Source organism: Eretmochelys imbricata, chromosome 9, assembly GCF_965152235.1.
Source record: "Eretmochelys imbricata isolate rEreImb1 chromosome 9, rEreImb1.hap1, whole genome shotgun sequence".
Taxonomy (NCBI): Eukaryota; Metazoa; Chordata; order Testudines; family Cheloniidae; genus Eretmochelys; species Eretmochelys imbricata.
This window is the reverse complement of record NC_135580.1, coordinates 71,623,961-71,650,965: the sequence shown is the minus strand read 5'-3', so window position 1 is coordinate 71,650,965 and position 27,005 is coordinate 71,623,961.

Below are 27,005 nucleotides of genomic sequence, written 5' to 3'. Positions count from 1 at the left end.
AGAAGAGCTTTGTGACCACTGGATGATGCATAATCCTGAACATACTGATCATGTCCACACCCTGGTCAACTCAAATCAACTCCCAAGCTTGGGTCACATGTAGTCATATGGAGCTTTGCCTCTGACATATGCCAGTGGTGCAGAATTCCCACATGTGCCCACACCACTAAGGGGTACTCCTTGTTCCTTTCTCTTGACCCTACGTAGGAGAACTGCAGAGATTCCACTTTGCTGGGTGCCTTTCATATCCCCTATTCTGACAGGTGAATTTCAACTTTAATGAGCAGTCTTCAGGGTCATTTGCAATGGGAACCTTAATCAAGTTAATCACAAACATGTACAGTAACTACTAGCCATTACACAAAATAGATAGAAATAATATTTTATTTACTAGTATATTAGAATGGCATATATAATTTCTGAAACCTCACTGCCCAGTATAAAAAGGAAGGAAGAAAACAAACTCTACTGTCATTTTTAGCTTACTAGACAAATATTTCCTGACATTGCACTCATGAAAGCAGGTAGACATTTGCTTACTATAAACCTAGTGCTTTATGCTTGGTTTGGAAAAATAAATGAATTCATGTGTGTTACATTTTGTAGGCCACTAGGTATTTCTCCCACCTTCCGTAGACCTCCCACCTTATGTTTAGGTTGAAATGTTGAAATAATTTAAATTGTTTAACAAGCCAATGTTAGAATTTTAAATTCTTTTTGATTCAGGCCTACAATACTCTAGCAATCAAATACAAAATAAAAGAACATTGCCCAAGAGTAGATGCTATGACAGCCCAGATGTATAATTACTAACCTATTTAGTAACACACTGCAAATGTGTAATAAAGATCAATGACTTACAGAATAATTTGGCATCTAAAGCAGAGCACTATGATTGTATTGTATTTGTAAACATGTTTTAAGCTGTTGATAAGATAAGGTCTGTCAAACAGAGGAAATTGAAGTCACTGTGCAAAGATCCCTGAGATAGTTAGCAGCAGAAGAGAAAATGATATGCCAACTTCTCAGAGCATTCCTGCCATTTGTGACATATGCTGCCATATAGAAATGGCTTGTGGGAGATCCCTGAACTAGTCAGAGTAGACAGTGCCATTCAAAATAAAAATCCCAAAGGCAAGGCTTCTGGTAGCAGCAGGATAATTTTAGGTATAGGAAAAATATGTATTACTAAAAACAACAGTTATGATCTTGTCATGACATTTTTGTGCTAGTAAATTAGCCATTCCTTTAAAAACAATAGCTATGAGTGATTCATTTCAGGTTACTGGTAATGAATTGATCATTAGATGACGCTGAAGAGCTATAGATGCTCCCCAAATGAACCACACTCAAAATTATTTACCAGTGAACCTCTCTGAGTTGTTCTCACATGTTGATGGCAAATTATCAACATTAGAAACACTTGGAAAACTTTCAGTTATAGTAGGCATTCTTTCTGGGCCTTAAAACACATTTGAGTTATATAAATCATTTTTCTTAATCCCCAGGTAAATAACACAAAAATAGATGGTCCATTTGCAGACCTATGTTTCCATGGAAATGCATTTTCTCCAAAGCTAAGATGATCCTAGATATTTATTTATTGGAAATAACAGTAATAAAACTAAACTATAGCAATAAATATTTTGCAACTGAGTTCAATAATCATATATTCCACTTATTGTATGCAATATTTTTTAATTTTATCAAATACTGTGGCAATTAAAATTTTGCTATCCTATTCAAGTATAGACAACTTGCAAAGGGAACTGTGAAAACCAGGTAACAATAAAAAGAGATGCATAAATGAACAAGATGGTAACGAAATGGAGAAAAGGATGGAGTGAAAGGATAGAAATCTCTGGGAGATTTTCACTCTTATGATGATATCAAGTTACCTGTAAATTAACAGTTTAATCAGTTCAATCATGTTTGCAGGAGTAAAGTGCCACAGTGGTTAGAATTTCTTTCTTTCTCTCTTTCTTTCTCAAACCTATTTAGACAGCTGCAAGCTTTCCAGTGTCAGCCCCAGCTTCAACACAGACACTTTACTGGTATTTCCCATCCCAACTCCACCAAGTTCAGTGGTCCATAGACAAAGGCAAAGACAATTTCCATGCAGATAACAGCTTGGCTAATTAAGTCACGTGTTTAGAGACAGGGTAATTTTTTTAAGGTATGCTAAATGTTAAGCCATGGACTTCAAGGACGATTATCAGCACATTACCATTATGCCTTCACATCAAATTTACCTGCTTTTTGCTCTGGGCCGAGATCTTTTCACTACACTTCTTTGACGCTCTCGACTTATTTTGGTCTGGAGTCAGATCCTAGAGTCTTCTCTGTGGTCATGGTATTGGACATCACCACCATAACAATTTTCATATCTGGCCTTATGTCAGTAATTGAATTCACTATGTCCAGAGACAGAATGGCCCAGTTGTCTTTATCCCTGCAGACTCAGTTCAGTGATACTCATGATAGGCACTCACAGTGAACTTCAAGAAAAGACAGGTATCAGAGGGGTAGCCATGTTAGTCTTGATCTGTAAAAGTGTCCCGTGGCACCTCATAGACCAACAGACGTATTGTAGCATAAGCTTTTGTGGGTGAATACCCACTTCGTCAGATGCTAATCTATAATTGTGACATTATGAGTAAGTGGGTTAAAAGATGGCAGTGGAGAACAGAGTTCAGACAATGGATGTAATTGTATGTCATGTCCACTGGATGTAGCAGAGAAGAGAAGAGCCTGGTTTAATAAAAATATAGGGGATCACTTCTTTTTGAAACTGGCCATTGTGGGCTACCCTAGAAGAGGCACAAGCCACCATCCTAAAGATAATTATGTCCATGAAGATCTCACTTTTGATTGGCCTGGTAGCCAAATGAGTGACATAGGATTCATATTCAGAATAACAGTGCAGTCCACTAGCCTATCATACTGACTCACTGAGACATACAGACAGTTTTACCTGGTCTCAATATGCTGAATGTGAATCAATAAAGCATTTAAAGGACAATTTTCCACTCACTCTGAACGTCACTTGAAATTATTTAGTCAATCAGCAATCAGGACCTCAGATTGTTTAACGATAATGCAGTCACTTAGCATTTTCCAGAAATTGTGTCATCATCATTTCCCGTAGAACACTCTGATTTTTCACTGGCAATAAAATTACACATCCTTTTTTCTTTATTACTATTGGGATTCATAGTAAATCATTATAAGACAGTATACTCTATGCTAGGAATTGTCATATTCAGTTGTAGCCCATAACAATCAATAATCTTTAGAATATTTTCTTTTAACATAACTACAAGGCATATTAATATTCTCATTTTGTAATGGTGGTTTTTCCTTAATATTTATGAGTTACACAAAAACCCTGGTGTCACTTATAGGTGCCAATTTCATAATAAAAAGATGGTTTACTCTACTTTTTGAAGAGGCATATGGAAAACGAGTCCTAGTTGACATCTTGGTCAAATGATAAAGCCTTAGAGATATAGTTATATACAATGGGAAACAATAGGGAAACTAACAAATGAAGGTTATTTTATTTACTAAATGGAGAGGTGGGATGATCTTGTAGTTAATACACATGACTTGAGGTAGTAATATCTGGATTCATTACTACTTTAATCCTGGCTCTGCTGCAGACTTCCTATGGTATCTTGACTCAGTCACAACCTCTCTGAATCCCAATATCCCAATGTGTAAATTGGGGGTCACAATACCTACCCATCTAACAAGGACTTTGGGAGGCTTAATTTGTTTATGTTTGTGACATGCTTTGAGATCCATGAGGAAATGCATTACAGTAACATTATTAATAATATAAATGTTAATTATTCTCTCTGATCTCCAAATATTCACTGTGACATACTTGGGTGCAAACCAGACTACTGAGGGGCTGTGTTACCCCTGCACTGCGACCTTGGGTGATTTACGAGATCTTGCTGGTAGTAGCTCCCAACTGGGCTGCTCACAAACAGTCTTCCAGGGTGTAAGCCACACCCTGAGTGTCTGTGTGTAACTGCAGCCTCCCGAACACACTTGGGCTACGCTCTGGCTCTCACCAACCTTAATTATACTGCAGGGTGACTCCACTACACCCTGAGTCCTGGATTTCTCCCTAGAAATCTATGTCTTGTACTGCCCAGAGCTCTCCTGGAGAAGTCCAAATATGAAATCCATTATTCCTTTATGGGAATAAAATACACAATTTACCACCCTAAATAGAGTTAGCCAGACATTTCAACTTAAACACACTGGATTAGATGAAACAATAAAACAAGTATATTATCTAGAAGGAGATAGATTTTAAGTGAGTACAAGCAATAAGGCATAAAGGTCAGCAATGGTTACAAGAAAATAAAGATAAAAATGCTTTCTAGTGCCTAATTTAACAAACTATATTAGATTTTTAATTATATGCTTTGAACAGCATTACTGATCAAACTTTTCAGGTCAGTTTTCTCTGAACATTTGTTTACTACTTAAATACAAATTAAGACAAGCATACACTCCTTTCTTCAAAACAGACCTATTTGATGACTTTTGCCTGGGCAGGGCGCAGGGGGGTTTTGAACACCAGCTAATAACATAGCACAGAGGGAAAATCATAACTTTACACATAATGCTTCTACATAAATTTAACCATGACAATATTGAGTAGCAAGTTATATGTTTTCAAATGATACCACACAAGGTATACGTTGTACAAAGATTATTACAATAGTGTGTTGGATACGAAGACAGGGGTGCATTCCATCTCTCTCTCTCACACACACACAAAAGCAAGGAGTATAATAATGCACAGGAGGGTGGAATAGCAGTCTCTGTGCCAAACTGATGCTTATCAGTTGTCTTTCAAAAAAGCATTGTCAGATGCATACAAAATAAACCATAACTGTGTTCAAAGACAAGCATAATATGGCTCAGTGGGAGATTTTAGTTTTAAATGTCATATTTGGAAGCTCATTTTTGAAACTTTTTTTCCAGAGAATATTTTGAAAGGAACATGATATGTAATTAATTCCTTGGGCCCGATTTTCAGAAGTGCTGAATATTCAAATCACCCCTTGAATTCAATGGGAGTGTGAGTTGTTCTGCTCTTCTGAAAATCAGGCCCTCCCTGTCTAGCTGCTAGGACAGTATCTATAAGAAGTGCTCTGCATAAGATACTTCCCCTCAAAAAAAAAAAGAGAAAAGACAAAGGAAGTTCTATTTAGATGAAGGTGACAAGATGACTGGGCTACTCACTCTTATTACTTTAAGGGAGCTAGTGTAAATTTGCTTCAAATCCTTTGTTCATTTACTGTAAAGTTACATACCTTTGTATTAAAACACTATAAAATGCATTCCAACTATATTATAAAAACAAGGAAGCATATATCAATAAAGTTAAGGGTCTTCATTACAGTAAAAGAATAGTTAAACAATCCAACTGCAGCTGTCATTTTGATGATATCATGAGTCAGACTGGACTGAGAAAACTCCAGTCATAACAAAGACAATTGTTTAAGCATACTTTACCTTACACAAACATACCCTTGAAACACTTCGAATTCTCTCAGTCCTAACATGACTCATGATTAATCTAGACCTCCTGTTGAGAAGTATAAAGTTGGGCCTTCTGTATAATAGGACATCCACACATATATTCTCTGAATGGTGATACTGGCAAATAATTGAAAATTTCATTTCTAATACAGAGCAGATATTTCATTTCTAATACAGAGCAGATATGAATCAATGTCCTAAAAGATAAAGCACAATATGGGGTACTAGTTGGTGTCTGCTACAGACCACCAAATCACACTAGAACTCAGATGACCAGCTACTTACGCACTTGTTTATAATGTATAGGGAAAAAAAGCTGTGTAATCATGGGGAACTTCAATTTGAGTGGGAAATGCTGGTGTTCTCAGGCTGCCAGTAGTAAAACTTCTTTGGAATTTCTAAATGTCAGAGATGATAATTTACTACCTCAAAAAGTATTGCAATAAGCAGGTTGAATTCTTTATTAGATCTCATTGTGACAGATAAATAGGAACTGATTACAGAACTATAACTGAATGTAGATTAGATATAGACGATTATGACCTGATCATATTTATAATGTGGAAACAGAATAAGGTCCAGACTAGTAAATTGAAAACAATTATGAGCCAAATCAGTTAAGAAGAATAATTTAACCAGAAAAATGTAAATGATAATTGGGAACTGTTTACAAGCATCCTATTTGATACCCAAAAAAGCCACAATCAAGGCTGAAGGCCATATTGGTTAAAAAAAAAAAAAGACCTGGTTTAGAGAGCAAGTGAAGGCAGCTAAAAAAATATAACAAATGGAAGAAAGGAGAAGTTGATAGGAATGAATATAAACCAGAAGCTAGGAACTGTAGAAAACAGATAACAGAAGCAAAGGAACACAAAGATAAATCTATGGCTTGCAGAGTTAAGGATAGTAAGGAATTTTTTAAAAAGTATTTTAGTAACAAAAAGTATCCTAACAATGGTATTGGTCCATTGCGAGATGGAAATGGGAAAAATATTGATAATAATTCAAAAAAGGCAGACTTGTTCAATAAATATTTCTGTCCTGCATTTGAAGAAAAAACAGATGATGTAGTCATATCATATGATAACAATCTCCATTCCACTAATATTCCAGGAGGATGTTAAACAGCAGTGACAGCAGTTGGACACTTTTAAATCCGCAAGTCCAGAAAACTTGCAGCCAAGAGTTTCAAAGAAGAATTTGCTGGACCATTAACACTGGTTTTCAATAACTCTTGGAACAATGGGGAGAATGGAACGTTCCAGAAGAATGGAAGAAAGTTAATGTTGTGCCAGTATTTAAACATGGTCAACAGGATGACCCGTATAATAATAGGCCTGTCAGTCTGAAACTGATCCAGGACAAGGTAATGTAATGGCTGATACAAGACTAGATTAATAAAGAATTAAGAGGAAGGCAATATAATTAATGCCAATGAACACAGTTTTACAGGATCTATTTTCCATAAAACTAACTATCTTGATATCTTTTTTTATTAGATTACAAGTTTGATTGATAATAGGTAATAGTGCTGATGTAATATACTAAGACTTCTTTAAAGCATTTGATCAAGTACCACACAATTTATGGATTAAAAACCACACCCTAGAATAATATAAAATTAACATGTCACACATTAAATGGATTAAAATCTGGCTAACAGGTCTCAAAATGTAATCGTAAATGGGGAAACATCAAATGAGCAGTGGGGTCCAACAGGGAACTGTTCTTGGCCCTGTGCTCTAATCTTTTTATCAATGACTTGAATAAAACAAAATCATCACTGATCAAATTTACAGATAGTACAAAAATTGGTGAGTGGCAAATAAAGCAGAAGAGAGGTCACTGATACTGAATGATCTGGATTGCTTAGTAAACTGGGTGCAAGCAAACAATATGCACTTTAATATGGCTAACTGTATATGCCTAGGGAAAAAAAAAGACTATAGGCATACTTACAGGATAGAGGACTCTATCCTGGAAAGTAGCAACTCTGAAAAAGATTTGGGGTTGTGGTGGATAATTACCTGAACATGAGCTCCAAGTGAAGTACTGTGGCCAAAAGGGCAAATGAAATTACCAAACAGCACCATTTTGAGTTGTAACATAAAGGTTATTTTACCACTATATTTGGCATTGGTGTGACTGCTGCTGGAATACTGTGTCCAGTTCTGGTGCCCACAAGTCAAGAAGGATGTTGATAAATTGGAGAGGTTTCAGAGAAGAGCCACAAGAACAATTAAAGGATTAGAAAACATGCCTTATAGTGATAGGCTTAAGGAGGTCAATTTATTTAACTTAACAACGAGAAGGTTAAGGAGTGACTTGAGGGGGGAATAAATACTTAACAACGGTCTCTTCAACCTAGTTGAAAAAGGTATAACATCATCCAATGGCTGTAAGCAGAAGCTAGACTGGAAATAAGGCATTCATTTTTTAACAGTGAGGATAGTTAACCACCAGAACAATTTACCAAGGATTGTGGTGAATTCTCCATCACCATTAATTTTAAAATCAAGATTAGATGTTTTTCTAAACAATCTGCTATAGGAATTCTTTTGGAGAAGTTCTATGTCCTGTGTAAAACAGGAGGTCAGACTAGATGATCAAACCGTTGCTTCTGGCCTTGAAATCGATGAATCTGTGTCATCCCCTAGCACGGGTGCCAGAAGGGGGGGGGGGGTGGGGAGGTCAACGGGCCATGGCCCTCTCACTTTTGAAAGTGGATGGGCCTGTCCTGTCCACTGCTTACCACAGGGAAGAGCGGCCTGGGAAGCCCAGGCAGTTGTGGGGATCCATGGACTCTCCATGTGCCCGCGTGAGGGGCCTGAGAGCAATCTCTAGTCCATGTCCCCGCCCCCTGGAACCCTGCCCAGGGAAGATGGAGGGTCCGCGGCTCCCCATAGCTGCCCAGACAGCTCTTATCATGGCCCAACTGTTGCTCTTCAGCCCCCAAGGCCTTACCACCAGAGCAGACCAGAAGCTGGGTCTGGGTAAGAGCGACGCAGGCAGCTGTGGGGAGCCGCAGACCCTCCACCTTCCCTTGGCGGGACATCCAGAGGCTGGGGATATGGGCCGGGGGCTGCTCTAGGATACCCCCACCCCTGGCAGATGGAGGGGCCTAGGCTCACCAGGCCAGCTGCGGCTTGGCCAGCTGGGCAGTGCCTCAGGGGGAAGAGGAGGGGCAGGGGCAAGGCCATAGAGGAAGCGGGGCCTCACGGGCCCCCTGCTTTTAGGAAGAATCCATCATCCCTATTCCCTAGTTTACATTGGGTTGTTGCTGCTTTGTCTCTAGGAAAGATCCATCTGGCCATTCTTCAGCAGTAAATATGAAAAGGCTTGCACACATCAAGGTATCTTGAACTTCTACCTGAAGGTGGAAAGACAAGAAATCAGATTGTGCTTGAATAATAGGGACTTCCATAGTAGAGGGCCTGTCACTGAGAATTTCTGGCCCCAGTGTTCCAGTATTCCTTTGAGTGGGACTTGATTAAACGAAAATCCTGTTAATCATAGCTGGAATACAAAAGCTCAACCTGAGCCTCCTAAATATTTTGTCAACAAGGTGCTGTCTCCCTACATGTGATTTAGCTGCAATCTTATTTATATAGCTTTTCATCTGTGACTGGTACGATTTGTATAATACTCTAATTTAATTAAGTCATAAAAGTGTAAGAGGAGTTCATGTAAATTTTAAATGATCCTAGGTCTCTTCAAAATGGAAAAGGCACAGTTCCTATCCTGAGGAAATTATCATGTTAATACAAACAGAAAGATCAGGTGGAGGAAGAAGAAGAAGATTTAAATAACAAAGACAATATGGTGATTGGCCTTGTATTGTAAAGCTAAGATTCTGTTACAAACAAACACCACTTTTGATTAAGTTATTCCCAATTATTCCTCAAATTTTTCAGTATAAATCAACAACAGATGTCTCAGCAGAAGTGGATCTCAAGAGGGAATTGTTTCAGAGCAACATGAATGAAAGAACATAACTGTATAGAAGTTACATGTGCCAAACAAGAAAGTTAATTGCACTATTGAGTGACATGTCCCTCCTTGAAGTGAAAGGCAGGTCAAATTTTAGGTTTTCAGCTGAGGCCTACCTCAGTTTGGCTGGCATATCAAAGCTGATAAGACAGCTTGTGACATGCCTTGTTCACTTGTCATGAAACACTGCAACCAGTGTTGGTTGAAGGTCATGAGCCCCCTTGCAAATGTCCAAATAGGAATCCTCGCATCATCTGACTTTCATGAAACCTACAGAGAATTGGTTTTCTCTAACACCAAGGAATCTATAGGTTCATAAGCCTGATGAGGTTACAATCTGTATATATCAGTCAAGCACAAAGTATTGTGCGTGTGTGTGTGCATATATAAACTTGAGTGCAACAGTCATTGATATGATATGTATTGTTGTATATTGTATGTGTGTTTGTGTAATATATATATTGGTTGGTCCCAGGATATTAGGGAGACGAGGGGGGTGAGGTAATATCTTTTATTACACCAACTTCTGTTGGTGAGAGGCACAAGCTTTTGAGCTTATATAGCTCTTATTCAAGTCTGCAAAACGTATGTAGAGTGTCACAGCTCAATACTAGGTGGATCAGATTGTTTAGCATAAGTAGTTAACACATGTTTCAAGGGACCATTCACGGTGAAGTCCCATTAACATCCCTTCAGTCATGTCCAGGAAGGAAATGCTGCGTAAGGTGGTGTGTAGCGGGTTATACATTGTTGAATCCAGTATATCCAGTATTAATAGGATATGGATAATAAATGCAAATTTCCTGTTCCTACACAGCTTGACTAAGCAGTTTGGGCTTCATGTTTACAAATAAGTATTCATTTTTCACATAAAGCTAATTTTACTTAGTTGCTGTTCTAGCATATGGAAAGAAGTGGCTGAGAAACCATCCAGGACAGGACAGTCTAAATAGACTGGAGAACAGCCAAAACAGAAGACCACTAGGGTTGCCAGGTGTCCAGTTTTGGACTGGAAAGTTTGGTTAAAAAAAAAGACCAGTTACATGCAGTAACCAGCCTGGAGGTAGCTCACTGGAGGTGGGGTGGGAAGAGCAGCAGCTGTGGCTGGAGCCTGGAGGAGCTGCTCTCTGCTCACAGAGAGAAGTGGGTGGCTGGATCCTGACCAGTTCCAGCCTCTCCAGCAGAGAGGCAGGTATGGGTTTGGAGAATCCAATCTTCTCCTCTTCTGCCCCACTGTGCGCCAGTTGCCCCTGCCCCTTGCTCCAGGAACTGACCCCAACCCCTCCACACTATCAGGCCCTGACTGAGCAGGCAGGCAGGCTCCGTGTCAGTTCCTCCCAGTCTGGCTCTGTAGGCAGCAGGTGAGTCCCAAGACAAGAGGGAGTGAGCAATGGAAGGAGGAGGGGAGAGGAAGGAGCAGGGGGTGGGGTCTAGGGGAAGAGGAGGGAGCAGGGGGTGGGGTCTAGGGGAAGAGGCCAGGGTGGGGCCTTGAGAGAATGGGAGGGGCAGAATGTCTGGTTTTCAGGAGCTAGGAAGTTGGAAACCCTACCATGATCATTCTGTAGCCCATAGCTACCAAAGGCAGGAACTAACAATTTCCGCAAACCAGCAGGAAAATGTCCAACTTCCACTGTGGTGCATTGTATAAATTTCATTGTATTTGGAACCTTAAAAATATGAAATACACACAGAGTAGGAATAAATTAATTCTACTATTGACAGTCATTAATGAGTCTGTCCTTGCTAGGTAGATACCAAATGTTTGATAATCTCCCAATGTGTAAATAATGAGTACCTGACAACATTTATCTGACTTATTTATTGTAATATGTTTTTTAGAAAGCAAAACTGTCTGACAGTAAACCCATTGCAAAGTGATGAGTTTATCACTATGGAACTGAATTAGAACTAGAGCAGATACAAAATCTTTTTTGTGATACCTTTGCGAGAAACAGGGCAGCTGATCTTGGATATAGGGATATACAATAAGATAACATTAAAACGAATTAATAAAGGGGCCCTGTGGTTTAAACATAGGCTGTCACATGAAGACCAGATTTCATCCTTGGTACCCCATCTGTGGCTTCCAGAGCCAGCAAGGGCTTGGAATGTTGAGGGTGCAGATCTCTCAGCTGTCAGGAACTGAGTAACCCTCACTGCTCTACAGCAACCTCATTAGTGCAGCTACTTTTGGCTCTGAAGGGAGTTCCATCTGTGTCCTTTTCTCCCTAAGGAATATGGCCATAACAAAGAACACGGAGAGGGAGAGGAAAGGAAGGATGGATTTCTGGACTGAGGGCTGCAGCTGGAATACCGTAAAGCAACAATAGTAAGTAGGGGACAGAAAGATTGGTTTGTGAGCAAAGAGTAGAAGAGTTAAACATGGTCAGCTTGGCTAAAATGTAATTTGGATTGGGTGGACAAGATAATTGTCTCCACTTTTTCCATAGCCACCCACACATAAGGTGGAAGAAAGGTTTTTTTTTAATGGAGTACAAAAACCAACAACTGCTGAAGAATATCTGAAGGATAGACTTTTGTGGAGGCCCACATCTTTCTCCCTTGTGAAAGGGTTCAAATATATCTGATTACATCCACTTAGCACATTTCCATTTCCACTTTATTGTCAAAACCAGTAATTCTAGTTATATCAGCATCCTGAACAGTCATATTAAATTATCATATTATACATATTTTTCACTTTCCATTGCCTCTTAATGGGTAAACATCAGTAAGTCAGCGAACCTGCTAACCAGAGTTCAAGTCCCCAGTAACTCACTTGCTTGCAGCTTTTAAATTTTATAGCCTATTAGTTTTAGACCAGTCCAGACAACCTTCTGTTTATGTTTAGAAAGAATTATCACATCTATCAACAAGCAAGGGCAAACAATTAAGGAAGCCAAGACAAATTAAGTAAAACCACAGGAAATTATGAGATTCAAGGATTATCTACACATATTTGGGTGTCAATGTGACAACTTCCCTATTAGAAGAGACTACCCAGGACACTTAAAACCACTTCAATATCCCTCAGTCTTCTGTTTGTTATTCCCTTGGAGGGTGCTGGTTCTAAAGTGCAGGGGAAAGAAGGTTATTTCATGTCTGTTTTTAAAAAGTACTTCAGAAGCTATTGACATGTAGAATTCAATAGTTTTTACCATCTGTCAAGGTTCCTCCCCCACTCTGAACTCTAGGGTACAGATGTGGGGACCTGCATGAAAAACCTCCTAAGCTTATCTTTACCAGCTTAGGTCAAAACTTCCCCAAGGTACAAAATATTCCACCCGTTGTCCTTGGACTGGCCGCTACCACCACCAAACTAATACTGGTTACTGGGGAAGAGCTGTTTGGACGCGTCCTTCCCCCCAAAATACTTCCCAAAACCTTGCACCCCACTTCCTGGACAAGGTTTGGTAAAAAGCCTCACCAATTTGCATAGGTGACCACAGACCCAAACCCTTGGATCTGAGAACAATGAAAAAGCATTCAGTTTCTTACAAGAAGACTTTTAATAAAAATAGAAGTAAATAGAAATGAAGAAATCCCCCCTGTAAAATCAGGATGGTAGATATCTTACAGGGTAATTAGATTCAAAAACATAGAGAACCCCTCTAGGCAAAACCTTAAGTTACAAAAAAGATACACAGACAGAAATAGTTATTCTATTCAGCACAATTCTTTTCTCAGCCATTTAAAGAAATCATAATCTAACATATACCTAACTAGATTACTTACTAAAAGTTCTAAGACTCCATTCCTGGTCTATCCCCGACAAAGACCAGCATATAGACAGACACAGACCCTTTGTTTCTCTCCCTCCTCCCAGCTTTTGAAAGTATCTTGTCTCCTCATTGGTCATTTTGGTCAGGTGCCAGCGAGGTTACCTTTAGCTTCTTAACCCTTTACAGGTGAGAGGAGCTTTCCCCTGGCCAGGAGGGATTTCAAAGGGGTTTACCCTTCCCTTTATATTTATGACACGCCCCTCAAATCTCAGCTAGGGTGAAACACTGGCTGGGATTTCTTCCTGGAGCTCTAGGAAAAACAGAGTTAATAAGACACATGCATCTCTAAATATACTACCAAGTACATAAAGACCAACAATATTTTCCACATCTCAAGGACGATTTTAACCAGTTGATTCTGGGAAACTTTCATGGGAGAGTGCATCAGCCACTTTGTTAGAAGCTCCTGAGATGTGTTGGATGTCGAAATCAAAATCTTGGAGAGCTAAACTCCACCGAAGAAGTTTTTTGTTAGTTTCCTTGACGGTGTGAAGCCACTTCAGTGCAGCATGGTCGGTTTGCAGGTGGAAACGCCGTCCCCAAACATATGGGCGTAGCTTTTCCAGAGCGTAGACAATGGCATAACATTCTTTTTCAGTGACTGACCAGTTGCTTTCCCTCTCAGACAGTTTTTTGCTGAGAAACACTACAGGGTGGAATTCTTGATCAGGTCCTTTCTGCATTAAAACTGCTCCCACACCATGCTCGGATGCATCTGTGGTTACTAGGAACGGTTTGTCAAAGTCTGGGGCCCTTAGTACAGGGTCAGACATGAGTGTCACTTTACTTGTTAAAGGCCTTCTGACACTTTCTGGTCCACTGAACAGCATTTGGCTGTTTCTTTTTGGTTAGGTCTGTCAGTGGGGCAGCGATTTGGCTGTAGTGCGGTACAAATCGTCTGTAATAACCGGCCAAGCCTAAGAAGGATTGAACCTGTTTCTTTGACTTTTGGACAGGCCACTTTTGGATAGCATCCACTTTGGCCTGTAGGGGGCTGATAGTTCCTTGACCCACCTGGTGTCCAAGGTAAGTCACTCTGTTTAGGCCTATTTGACACTTCTTAGCCTTAACAGTTAGTCCTGCCTCCCTTATGGACTCAAGGACTTTTTGTAGATGTTCCAGGTGGTCTGCCCAGGAATCCGAAAATATGGCCACATCGTCAAGGTAGGCGACTGCATATTCTCCTAATCCCGCTAGGAGACCATCTACAAGTCTTTGGAAAGTGGCAGGTGCATTTCGCAGCCCGAAAGGGAGTACATTAAATTCATACAGCCCGAGATGTGTGATGAAGGCTGACCTTTCCTTGGCAGATTCATCTAGCGGTACCTGCCAGTACCCCTTGGTTAAGTCCAAGGTAGAGATGAACTGGGCCCGTCCCAGTTTCTCTAATAGTTCATCTGTGCGTGGCATTGGATAGTTGTCTGGGAGAGTTACAGCATTTAGCTTACGGTAGTCCACGTAAAAACGTATTTCCCCATCTGGTTTGGGAACTAGAACCACTGGAGATGCTCATGCACTTTCAGAGGGGCGGATTACACCCATCTGTAACATATCCTGGATCTCCCGTTCTATAGCAGTTTTAGCTTGAGGAGACACCCGGTAAGGTTGGACCCTAATTGGGTGAGCATTACCTGTGTCAATGGAGTGGTATGCCCGTTCAGTCAGTCCTGGGGTGGCTGAGAACGTTGGCGCGTAGCTAGTGCACAGCTCCTGGATCTGCTGTCGCTGCATACGCCCAAGGATCATGGAGAGGTTCACCTCTTCCACACCACCAGCACATTTCCCTTCGTAGTAGACACCTTCAGGCCACTCAGCGTCGTCTCCTCCCTGGGCTGTAAACTGACAAACCTTTAATTCTCTGGAATAAAAGGGCTTTAGAGAATTAATATGGTACACCTTAGGCTTTCGGTTGGAGGTGGGGAATGCTATGAGATAATTAACAGCTCCCAGGCGCTCCTGGACCGTGAATGGCCCTTCCCACGATGCTTCCATTTTATGGGCCTGGAGCGCCTTTAAGACCATGACCTGGTCTCCTACTTTGAAGGAACGCTCTCTGGCATGTTTATCATACCAGGCTTTTTGCTCTTTTTGAGCATCCTGTAAGTTTTCTCTGGCAAGGGCTAAAGAGGTTCGGAGGGTGTTTTGTAGGTTGGTTACAAAGTCCAGAATGTTAGTTCCTGGAGAAGGTGTAAATCCCTCCCATTGCTGCTTCACCAACTGCAATGGCCCCTTAACCTCACGGCCATATACAAGTTCAAATGGGGAAAACCCTAAACTGGGATGTGGTACAGCTCTGTAGGCAAAGAGCAACTGCTGCAACACTAGGTCCCAATCATTGGAGTGCTCATTTACGAATTTACGTATCATGGCCCCCAAAGTTCCATTAAACTTCTCCACCATGCCATTTGTTTGATAGTGGTAAGGAGTGGCAACCAAGTGATTTACCCCATGAGCTTCCCAAAGGTTTTTCATAGTTCCTGCCAGGAAATTAGTCCCTGCATCTGTGAGGATGTCGGAGGGCCAACCTACCCTGGCAAAAATGTCTGCTAGTGCCTGGCACACACTTTTAGCCCTGGTGTTGCTTAGAGCTATTGCTTCCGGCCATCGGGTGGCAAAATCCATGAAAGTCAGTATGTACTGCTTTCCTCTGGGTGTCTTTTTCGGAAAAGGACCCAGAATATCCACAGCTACTCGCTGAAATGGAACTTCAATGCTGGGGAGTGGCTGGAGAGGGGCTTTGACCTGGTCTTGGGGTTTTCCCACTCTTTGGCACACCTCACAAGACTGGACATAGGTAGAAACATCCTTGCCCATTCCCTCCCAGTGGAATGACCCCCCCAAAAGGTCTTTGGTCCTGTTCACCCCAGCATGGCCACTAGGGTGATCGTGGGCTAAGCTCAAGAGCTTGGCCCGGTATTTAGTTGGAACTACCAACTGTCTCTGAGGATGCCAGTCTTCCTGGTGTACCCCAGAAAGAGTTTCCTTGTATAAAAGTCCTCTTTCTACAACAAACCTGGATTGATTAGAAGAGCTGAGAGGCGGTGGGTTGCTCCGTGCCGCCGTCCAAGATCTCTGGAGGCTTTCATCTGCTTCCTGTTCGGTCTGGAACTGTTCCCTTGATGCTGGAGACATCAGTCCCTCATTGGATTGTGGACCTAGGCTTGGTCCCTCGGGAAGCGATATAGGGGATGGAGCTGTTTCTGTTGACTGTGAACCGCTCTCCGCTGGTGCACTATGTTGGGATTCAGGCTCCGGCTGAGCCTCTTGTGTAGGGTTATCGGCTGCTGCCAGTTCAGGTTCGGTGGGGCCCTCTGGTGTTGAGGTTGCAAGTACTGAATTCAGTGCTGACACGGGGTCTGGTGTTGGTTGTTCGGCTGGTTCCGGTTCTGGGACTGGTTCCGTCTGGGTCTCTGGGACTGGATCCACTACTGCTGTTGCAGACATTGGCCTGGGGTCCGGGTCCATCACCTCTGACCGGGTCCTGATAGAAGTTTCCGGAACAGAGCTAGGCCTCACGGCTTGTTTAGCCTGGCTGCGGGTGACCATTCCCACCCTCTTGGCCTGCTTCACATGATTGGCCAAGTCTTCCCCCAACAGCAAGGGGATGGGATAATCATCATAGACTGCAAAAGTCCACATTCCTGACCAGCCCTTGTACTGGACAGGCAACTTGGCTGTAGGCAAATTGAAAGAGTTGGACTTGAAGGGTTGAATAGTCACTTGGATCTCTGGGTTGATTAAATTGGGGTCCACTAAGGAAGCATGGATAGCTGACACTTGTGCTCCGGTGTCCCTCCACGCGGTGACCTTCTTCCCACCCACACTCACAGTTTCCCTCCGCTCCAAGGATATCTGGGAGGTATCTGGGCCTGTGGACCTCTGGTGTGATTCCGGTGCAATGAACTGTAATCTGTTGGGGTTCTTGGGGCAGCTGGTCTTTACATGCCCCAGCTCATTACATTTAAAACATCGTCCAGCTGACGGGTCACTGGGGCGAGGAGGGTTGCTGGAGAATGGGGTGGCGGGACGATAAGGGGTCTGGAGGGTTCTTTGGGAGGTAGGTGGGGCCTTGGGTGGCCCCTAGTAATAGGGTGTGGTCTGGGGTGGTCCCTTCTGGTCTCCGCTCCAACTGTGACCAGTTTTCTTCTTCTCTGCCACCTCCACCCATCTGGCTCCAATCTCTCCTGCCTCGATTACAGTTTTGGGTTTCCCATCTAGGATGTATCTTTCTATTTCCTCAGGAACACCCTCTAAGAATTGTTCCATTTGCATTGGGAAGGGCAAATTTTCTGGAGATTCAACACTTGCTCCTGATATCCAGGCATCCCAATGTTTCACAATGTGGTAGGCATGTCGGGTAAATGACATGTCTGGTTTCCACCTTAGGGCTCTGAACCTCCGACGAGACTGCTCGGGTGTTATCCCCATTCTGACTCTCGCCTTGGATTTAAACAGTTCATACTTGTTCATGTGTTCTTTAGGCATTTCAGCTGCCACCTCAGCTAAGGGTCCACTGAGCTGTGGCCTCAGCTCTACCATGTATTGGTCAGTAGAGATGTTGTACCCAATGCAGGCCCTTTCGAAGTTTTCTAAGAAGGCCTCAGTATCGTCACCTGCCTTGTAGGTGGGGAACTTTCTGGGATGGAAAGTGGTACCTGGAGAAGGATTGCTAGGGTTTGTTGGTATATTCTGCCGGGCCTTTATCCTCTCCACCTCCTCCACATGCTTCCTCTCTTTTTCCTTCTCCTCCTTCACATGCTTCCTCTCTTCTTCCTTCTCCTCCTTCTTCAGCCACATGAGTTCTATCTGTCTTTCATGTTCCCTTTGTCTTTCCTCAGCCTGAAATTTGGCTAATTCCAGCTGTAGTCGAGCTGCGGATTTGGTCATTCTAACCTCTCTGTTTTTAACTAACTTTACACCCGAGGTTTAGAAATAAACAAACAAAACTTGGCTGTAAAATTTTGCTGTGCTGGAATAGAATACCTATTCTCTGATAGTGATTGTCAGCCTACAGAAAAAGACAATTCCCTTGTCTCTGCTCTGGGCCCAAATTAAAGCAAAAAACCTCCAACTACTTGGAAACCTGCTTACCCAGCCCAAAGAAAAAGCAAATGGGTAAAACACACACCCCCTATTTACTTTTAGGAAGAAAAGAAAAAAAAACTCTGGGTTGGAAGACTGTGAATTTCCCTGCAGGAGTTAAGTACCCTGCCTCCAGGCAAAGAAAACCTGCAATTCACAAAGATAATCCCCTTCTGTCTCTGCTTGGCCACAAAGCAGAGAAAAAACAAGCTGCTTTCAGTTTCAGCTGCTTTCTGGACTTCCTTTCCACAGGAAAAAAAAAATTCCTTTTTAAAATCTGTATTTCTAGTTCAAAAAATCTCAACTGGATCTCAAAATGATTTCAGGTTAATCCCACCACTATGCCACCATGTCAAGGTTCCTCCCCCACTCTGAACTCTAGGGTACAGATGTGGGGACCTGCATGAAAAACCTCCTAAGCTTATCTTTACCAGCTTAGGTCAAAACTTCCCCAAGGTACAAAATATTCCACCCGTTGTCCTTGGACTGGCCGCTACCACCACCAAACTAATACTGGTTACTGGGGAAGAGCTGTTTGGACGCGTCCTTCCCCCCAAAATACTTCCCAAAACCTTGCACCCCACTTCCTGGACAAGGTTTGGTAAAAAGCCTCACCAATTTGCATAGGTGACCACAGACCCAAACCCTTGGATCTGAGAACAATGAAAAAGCATTCAGTTTCTTACAAGAAGACTTTTAATAAAAATAGAAGTAAATAGAAATGAAGAAATCCCCCCTGTAAAATCAGGATGGTAGATATCTTACAGGGTAATTAGATTCAAAAACATAGAGAACCCCTCTAGGCAAAACCTTAAGTTACAAAAAAGATACACAGACAGAAATAGTTATTCTATTCAGCACAATTCTTTTCTCAGCCATTTAAAGAAATCATAATCTAACACATACCTAGCTAGATTACTTACTAAAAGTTCTAAGACTCCATTCCTGGTCTATCCCCGACAAAGACCAGCATATAGACAGACACAGACCCTTTGTTTCTCTCCCTCCTCCCAGCTTTTCAAAGTATCTTGTCTCCTCATTGGTCATTTTGGTCAGGTGCCAGCGAGGTTACCTTTAGCTTCTTAACCCTTCACAGGTGAGAGGAGCTTTCCCCTGGCCAGGAGGGATTTCAAAGGGGTTTACCCTTCCCTTTATATTTATGACACCATCCATTAGTCTAACACATGAATTGGAATATTTTCCCACTTTTGACTGGCCAAATTCAAATAACAGAAAAGAATATCACCCCAAAATGTTATTGAATTATGCTTAAGAATACCATTTGCATCATCATTCTAATTTTAATAAAATCTTCACTCTAATTTTGTGTGTTGTACTTTTAAGTTAATCATAGTATACAATATATGACAAACCACAAAATGTTTGTCTTTTTTGATAGAAACACAATTGCAAGAAATATTACAGCCATAGTTTATCACTGATGGCCTCCAGTTAATAGTTATAGTTAATAATGAATGGTAGCTGAAATGTGTAGAGATGCTACTAAATGCAGTAAAGAACTCAGGGTTGAAAAGACCTTTCCTGAATTGTGGGAGCCTAAGCCATTACTTTCTGCTAATTTATTGCTCTTTTATATCTCTCTACTCTTTTGATTGTGATGTGAAGCATTATTGCCAACTTTCAGGTTCAAAACTTTCAAAAATCATGAGTCAAGTCCCCCCGCTCCACCCACCCCAAATGAAACTGGCATAAAAGTCAAGAAATTTTAAAAAATAAAACAAAGAATTCTTTGTCTTCTGGTTTTTGAGCCTGGAGAATTCACTTTTTAAAGATCTTTTCTCCACAAGTATGAGGGCTAGATTTTTTTTATTAAAGTCAAGAGTCTCATTAAATCACTTGACTCAGAGCTGAGGCTTTAAGGAAAACTCAAAATTATGAGAGTGCTGACTTGTCTTCACACGTGCTGACTTGTCCTCTTAGTCTTCAGATGCAGTTCTAGTGCCTTTGCCGATGTGTTTCGCTTTTTTTAAGAAGCAGCGTTATTGTTAGGATTTGTCACTCTACCTGTTTAGTTCTACTGCCAGTACTCAGACATGTGAGCAGACCTGAAACTGTTAACAGCCATGTTAATTCTGTACTTACTGCTTAGAAAAGAAATGAGCAGCAGCAGAGGCAAGAACTGGAGCAATTAATTGGGAGCAGGATCTTAAAAATGGATGAAGGTGGGGTAGAGTATCATTTTCTTTTCCTTCACATTCCCTAACAATAATGAAGCGAGGCTCCAGGGTTTAGGGTTGGGGGTAAAAGAGTAGTATGTGCTAGAGACAGGGAGCCTTCACAGAGCTGATCTGCCTACAACTCCATCTATTCTATAATCCAGGGAGCTCCAGCCCGTCCAGTGACAAGTAATGAGAAAGTATATCAAAATGGCAGAGGCAGACTCTCAGGCTTTAGAAGGTTAATAGCAACTCCTTGAATTCCATCAGAAAGCTCAAAGGCAACCAGTAGGAACACCAGTGTTACATACTTCCAATGTGAAGATCCACTCAGTAAACAGCTGCAATATTCTGGATTTATTTTTAGCCTCTAAATGGTCTGCAGGTAAAGGCCCAAGTAGAATATGTTATGGTAGACTAATCTTAAAGTGACAAAGTCGTTGATAAGAATATCAAGGTCTTCATTCAAAACAAGAGTAGATAGTGATGTCATTGACATCACCTGTTTTCTTAAAAACAGAGAGGACCACTGGGTTTCAGGGTGACTGAGCTATTTCAGCAAAGGTCCCAAGTGTTTCCTGATGTTATTGGTGTGAAAGAAAACAGTCTTCACACTGAGTTTGTCAGCAACAAGTCAGAGACAATTTATTCATGCAATTGCAGGGAAGACAGCAATTGGACAGAGCGTCTGTCCTTAGGCAAATCTTCAAAGTACAAACAATATAAAGCAATATTTAAACCCCTTTGTTAAATATAGCTGTGTCCTGTTTATACATTTTTCTTCCCATTATCTTAGTCAACATTGCATTGCATTCTTATTTTAAAGCAAGGTCCCTTGTAGTTTTCCCATCCGCCTCGCACAAACCCTGCTTCTACAAATCTCGCATTATTAGGGTTAAGGTTGGCCTGTTTCTTGCTCTGTCTCTTAACCAAACTAAAATAACTGCACACAAATCCTCTTTTCCCTTTCACACTTCCACATTGGTTAGCCATGAAAGGGCACATATCTACTGTTTCTACTGCCTCATTTGCAAGACTGGGGACAATTTTGACAAGGAGAGCGGCGTGACTGTCCCTTCCTGCTAAGTTAGTTTAAATAAATCTTTAGCCCTTGACATTCCAGCTTTCTGTCTTCACATTTTGCATATGCAAGACCATCACAAATTCCTTGGATTTAATATTTAATCTTGTTTTTATAAAAAGGAAACTAAATTGCATTCTGGAACACTATTTCTTGTCTTCCCAATCGGTAGGGATGGGCAAATAGAAGAATGATTCCAAATCTCCAGCCTTAATTCCTAAGCTACACTCCTCTATATTTACTTATTGTGCCAAGAGACTATAAATTACTATGTACTATAATATAATGAGATATATCTAACCATAGCTGCATCACACAAGAAAGTGTTTCCAAAAGCCATTTCCCAGCCTTATTAACATGTTCCACTTATATGATTTGCTATAAGTTAACTAAGTTCTCATATAATGCAAATTATAACTACATTTTTGTTGAAATATTATGAAAAAATATGTTTTCTTGAGCATTTTTGATAACAGACCTAAAGAACAGTTGTTTCCAGCAGAAGTCATTAATTCAGACCAAATTTAAATTTTGAAAGCTAATTAAAAAATCTGTTGATCTTCATTGCTTTGTGATAAAGAAAACACAATTTTAATGTTTGCACTAAACTAATTTTATTGACAAATGCTTGGCAACATGGAATGCCAAAACTTCAAATTTAGTGAAAAGCTTACAGTGTTTTGATGAATTCTGAAATGTATCCAAACACTTAATTTTGCAAAGCATCTGTTACAAACTAACTCCTGTAAGGCAAAGCATTTCAGTGCATGTTTTAGTTTTATAGAAAAAGTTCAGTTTAATTGTGCACATGATCTTCTGCCAAACTAAAACCTCAGGAAGATACAATCACAAATTGTAGTGCCTAACTACTCTGTAAAACAGGCTTTATTATGGAAAACTGGAGTGCTTATTCATTTGGTGGTAAATTTTCAATAAGAGCTACTTTACTGTGGGGGAAAAAAAACAACCAACTCTCTTTAAATTATTGATGCTTTTCAAACCTGATGGAATTAAATAGAGTATCAAGAACTGTACTGTATTTTGCTTGTGCCCAGCACCAACAGTATAAGGTTTTTTGTTTCTTATAAATATCATTAGGTATACCAATATGAAGAAGTCACAGTTCAAATTACATAAATTACCCATATTAATTTGACTATTGTATCACTAATCTTTCACTTTTTTCCAAATTATGTAATCAAAATATGGCATGTGTGTGCATATAAGCATTCATATTTACTTTGGGGGGAGAGGATGAAATGTATGCTTTCCGGGGGTAGTAGAGTATGAAGAGTATCAGATTACAAAGAAAGGAAAAGTAAATCAGGAGGGTGAGATGTAATTCAGTTATAATCCTCTATGTATATCCTTTTTGACTAGTCTATAAATATACAATTACTGTGTTTATATCAAAGCATCTCAATGACTTCAGTATTTCTGCTGTTATTTACCTGTGCGATATAGACCATTACTTTTATCCATACTATTTTTATTTTGTGAAATTGTTTAGCATATTACTCACAAAATGTGTTAAATCTTCCATTATAAGATATTCAGTTAATATTTTTCTCTCCTATTGATCTACAGCAAAAATAATTTCCTGGGTCCAAAGATTTGAGATTTTGGGGGGCGGAGGAGGAGTCCCATATTTTGCATATGAAAGAGCACCTGGCTGTTTTGCATTTCACACAGATAACTAGGGTAATATTATGAATTTTATTATATAGAGATTATATTCTATAAACTAAACAGTACTGAATTTGCACTATTTGTTCAGAATTAGAGCCAATATTTACTGTCTGCATTATCTCATTCCATTCTTTTGTTATTTCATATTTACAGTCTCCACTCCATAACTGGCATTTGTCCTTTAAAAACAGACACAAGATCACACATTCTAGGTGTAATTTTGATTTCTGAAACCCCAAGCCCTTATATAAATTATTGTAATACTGATAGTTTATTGGTTACTTTTTTCTCTGAATATATATTTTTAATAAAGTAAGCAATCTACATAAACTAAATGTGGAACATTTTTTAATATATCATAGAATCATAGGACTGGAAGGGATCTGCAGTCACCTGTACTCATGGCAGGACTAAATATTACCTAGACCGTCCCTGACAGGTGTTTATCTAATCTGCTCTCAAAAGAGGCAGCACCAATGAGTGGGCGAAATATATAGGTATGCTGGTGGAAGGAGACATGGCTCTTTCACTTATGCTCTTTTGAGTTGCGGAACATGAATTTCCCAATACAGAGGGCTTGTTATTGTTAACTGAAATGCAAGGAAGTTTATTGTTATATTTACATCACAAGATGTAAGCTATGGCAACTTTCACAACTCTAAGCCTTGCACCAATTCATGTCTTTCAGTTCTCAAAAAAATGTACTTTGTTGAGGATAATAGAAGAAAATCTCCTGAGGATATGTAGTCTCCTTTGTGATTACTGTTCAGCAGCATATACTTGCTTAGGTCCTAAGGTGCACTGTATCATAAATCAGTATTAATATTTAGCTATCTGACACCTTCTGAAAACTGTGACTGAGTCTTAGGGGACAATGTTTGCTGTAAATGAATTATTCTGAGTTGTGCTGCTTGCTTTTCTGTTCTGGAAAGAAGCTGCTATGAATAAGCCCCAGTGGCGTGCTGTTTGATTGGACTTACAATATTTCCATCTCTTTTCTTTACGCATATTATCTTTGTAAACTGTCAAAAGATAATGTGGGAAAAAAAAAGATGCCTTCAATGCCAGACTTTTTTAAAAAAAGATATAAATAAAGTTGTTAAACAAAAAACCAAACAAAATCTTTCACTTCTGCATTTTCCCTTGAATAGTATCATTGCTTGTATGGCAGCATCTTACTTAGGCCATCCCAAAATTACAACCAAGCACTTCACATATCTCTTAGAAAGAATTAGCAAAAGGTGGAACTGACTAACTAAACTAGTTTCCCAGTGAGTATTTTCATATTTCCAGGTATATCCCAATGCACTACCACCTGTGATGGGTGGAGTTAGTATTGCAGATAGATAGATACTTATAGTTTCGTGGATTTACTTTGAGCTTCCTCACTAAAATAAATCCTTCTTTGGACCAAGGTTAGGCACAAGAACTTTCAAGGCTAAAGGAATTTATTCATTTATTTTTCCTTTATGTCAAAAGGATTTGAATAAAGTATATAATGGGAAATATAATTGTGTGGTAAGGCTCCAATTTCAACCAGCAAAAGAAGAATGAAAGCTCTCTCAGAACTTTTTGCCTGGTCTGCTTATGTCTGGCACTGTAGCGCATGAGTTTCTCTAGGAAACACTTCCAGGACAATGGCCAATATGACAGTGATTCTGTTAATAAAACGGTAATATTGCAGTACATGAACATTGTTCATATTGTTAAAACAAATTTGTTTTCTCAGTCAAATGTAGCATTGCCTAGTGCTGCGAGATGATTCTCAGAGAGACAATGATAAATCACAAATACTCCTAAATAGGATAATACTAGCATGAAAGTGAAAAGAAATAAGCATTTACAAAACACAGAATAAAAGAGACAGTATATTTAATAAGAATTAATGTAATATAATGCCAACTGGAGACAGCAAGACAACACGTTTATTCAGTTAGCCATACAGACAAACCATGAATGCAAATATTCAGTATCAGCACTCCTGAGTAAACAGCAAATCAGAAATTATGTCAGAATAAACCAGGTAAGTCCAAACACATGAGAATGAGCCATTGATCATCTCTCATCTATGATGGAGATGTCAACTCCCAACATCTTCATGCCATCCTCACCCATTTTATAAATTTTCAAACAAGCATCTTTGTGCATACTACTGTGGGGCGAGCTCCTTGTAAACATTCACAAAATCACCTCTCTCATTGTCTACCTTGTTGGTGTAGGGAAATAAGCATTGCTCCTCCCAGTGCCAGCAACAACCTAGGAACCAGAGATGGGATTCAAGGTGATATTTCCAGAACCGCCTTCCCTCCTGGATTAGGCTCAGGTAGGGGAGCTTTAAAAATCTGGGGGCTCCAAACCTAGTGGTCCTGCTGTTGGGGGCAGATGGTGAATCAAAATATCTCCTGACCATCTTAGCACTGTCCACTTCTTAAGATTGTTGACTACCTGTAGGTTCCACGGTGATAATGTGCCACTGTTACCTCCCCCAAGCAGACTTTCTACCACTAAGGCTCAATGCTTATGTGTATTTGAATCTTCAAAGCACTGCAGAACTGTTCACTGAAACTACTGGTTTGTATATTTGCTTGTTCTGGCTTGCTGTTCATCCAATGTAATTGATCACCTCAGTCAAGTGACATTGTTTCTGTACCCTAACTGGATGCTCCAGATCCCACAAAGAGCTTTCAAAATGGATGTCAACCATACGTTCACAAACACTCATCCAAATATATTTTTCTGAAGCTGTCTCTTTTTGGCAAACCTTCTTGTGAATAAAATATTCCCTCATACACACATTGCAAGAAGAAAATAGAAAGATTTGGAATACCATCAAAGCAAAATGGGTGTGTTTTTATTCAAATCAACATGTCTGAATACTTTCTGCCAATTTTCTCAGTACTGGTATTGAGAAGGCTAACTGAACACAATATTCTGAATGCAGGACACATGGAGAGTGGGTGATTCTAATTATAAAGAATTCCACTTTAAAAAAAATGTCTTCAAGCACCATATACTGTCTATTAAACAATAAATCAGAAGTAATTAAAGAAAAATATTCTAACTCCTGCAGTTTGAGTTCCAACTAGTACTTAACTGACAATTGATTATTATGAAGTTGTTGCATCTCAATCATACTGTCGTGGAGGTCTCTTTTGTATCAACAAAGCCAGCACCTGCCTGCTGACTGACGAGCAGTACTGGCAGTCATGGAACTAAGTAATCCTGTAAATCCTCACCTTCATTTTTTCTCTGTAGTTGCTGCTAATGAAAATGGTAATTAAAAGATGTAAGATGTTTCTATGGAGAACTTAGGTAAAAGAAGGAATTTAAATAATCAGCTGTTCAGGAAAGTTCAGTTTGGCTACATTTGCGAGTCATTGTGCATTTTAGCAAAAAAAAAAAAAATAATCAGGAACCAGTTTAAATGCATACTTATAACTAAAAAGAGCTTCAGGTTCAGTGTCATGTTCTGAGCACTGAACTGGGAAGCTGGGAATTTCTGAACTCTAATCCTAGAGCTGAAACATGAATATCTCAGTAGCCTTCAGAAGAATAAAACTAGATCTATGCAACAAATATAAAGTAATACCGGTGATCATTAATTAAAACAAAAATAAATTCACCTTGAATTCTTTC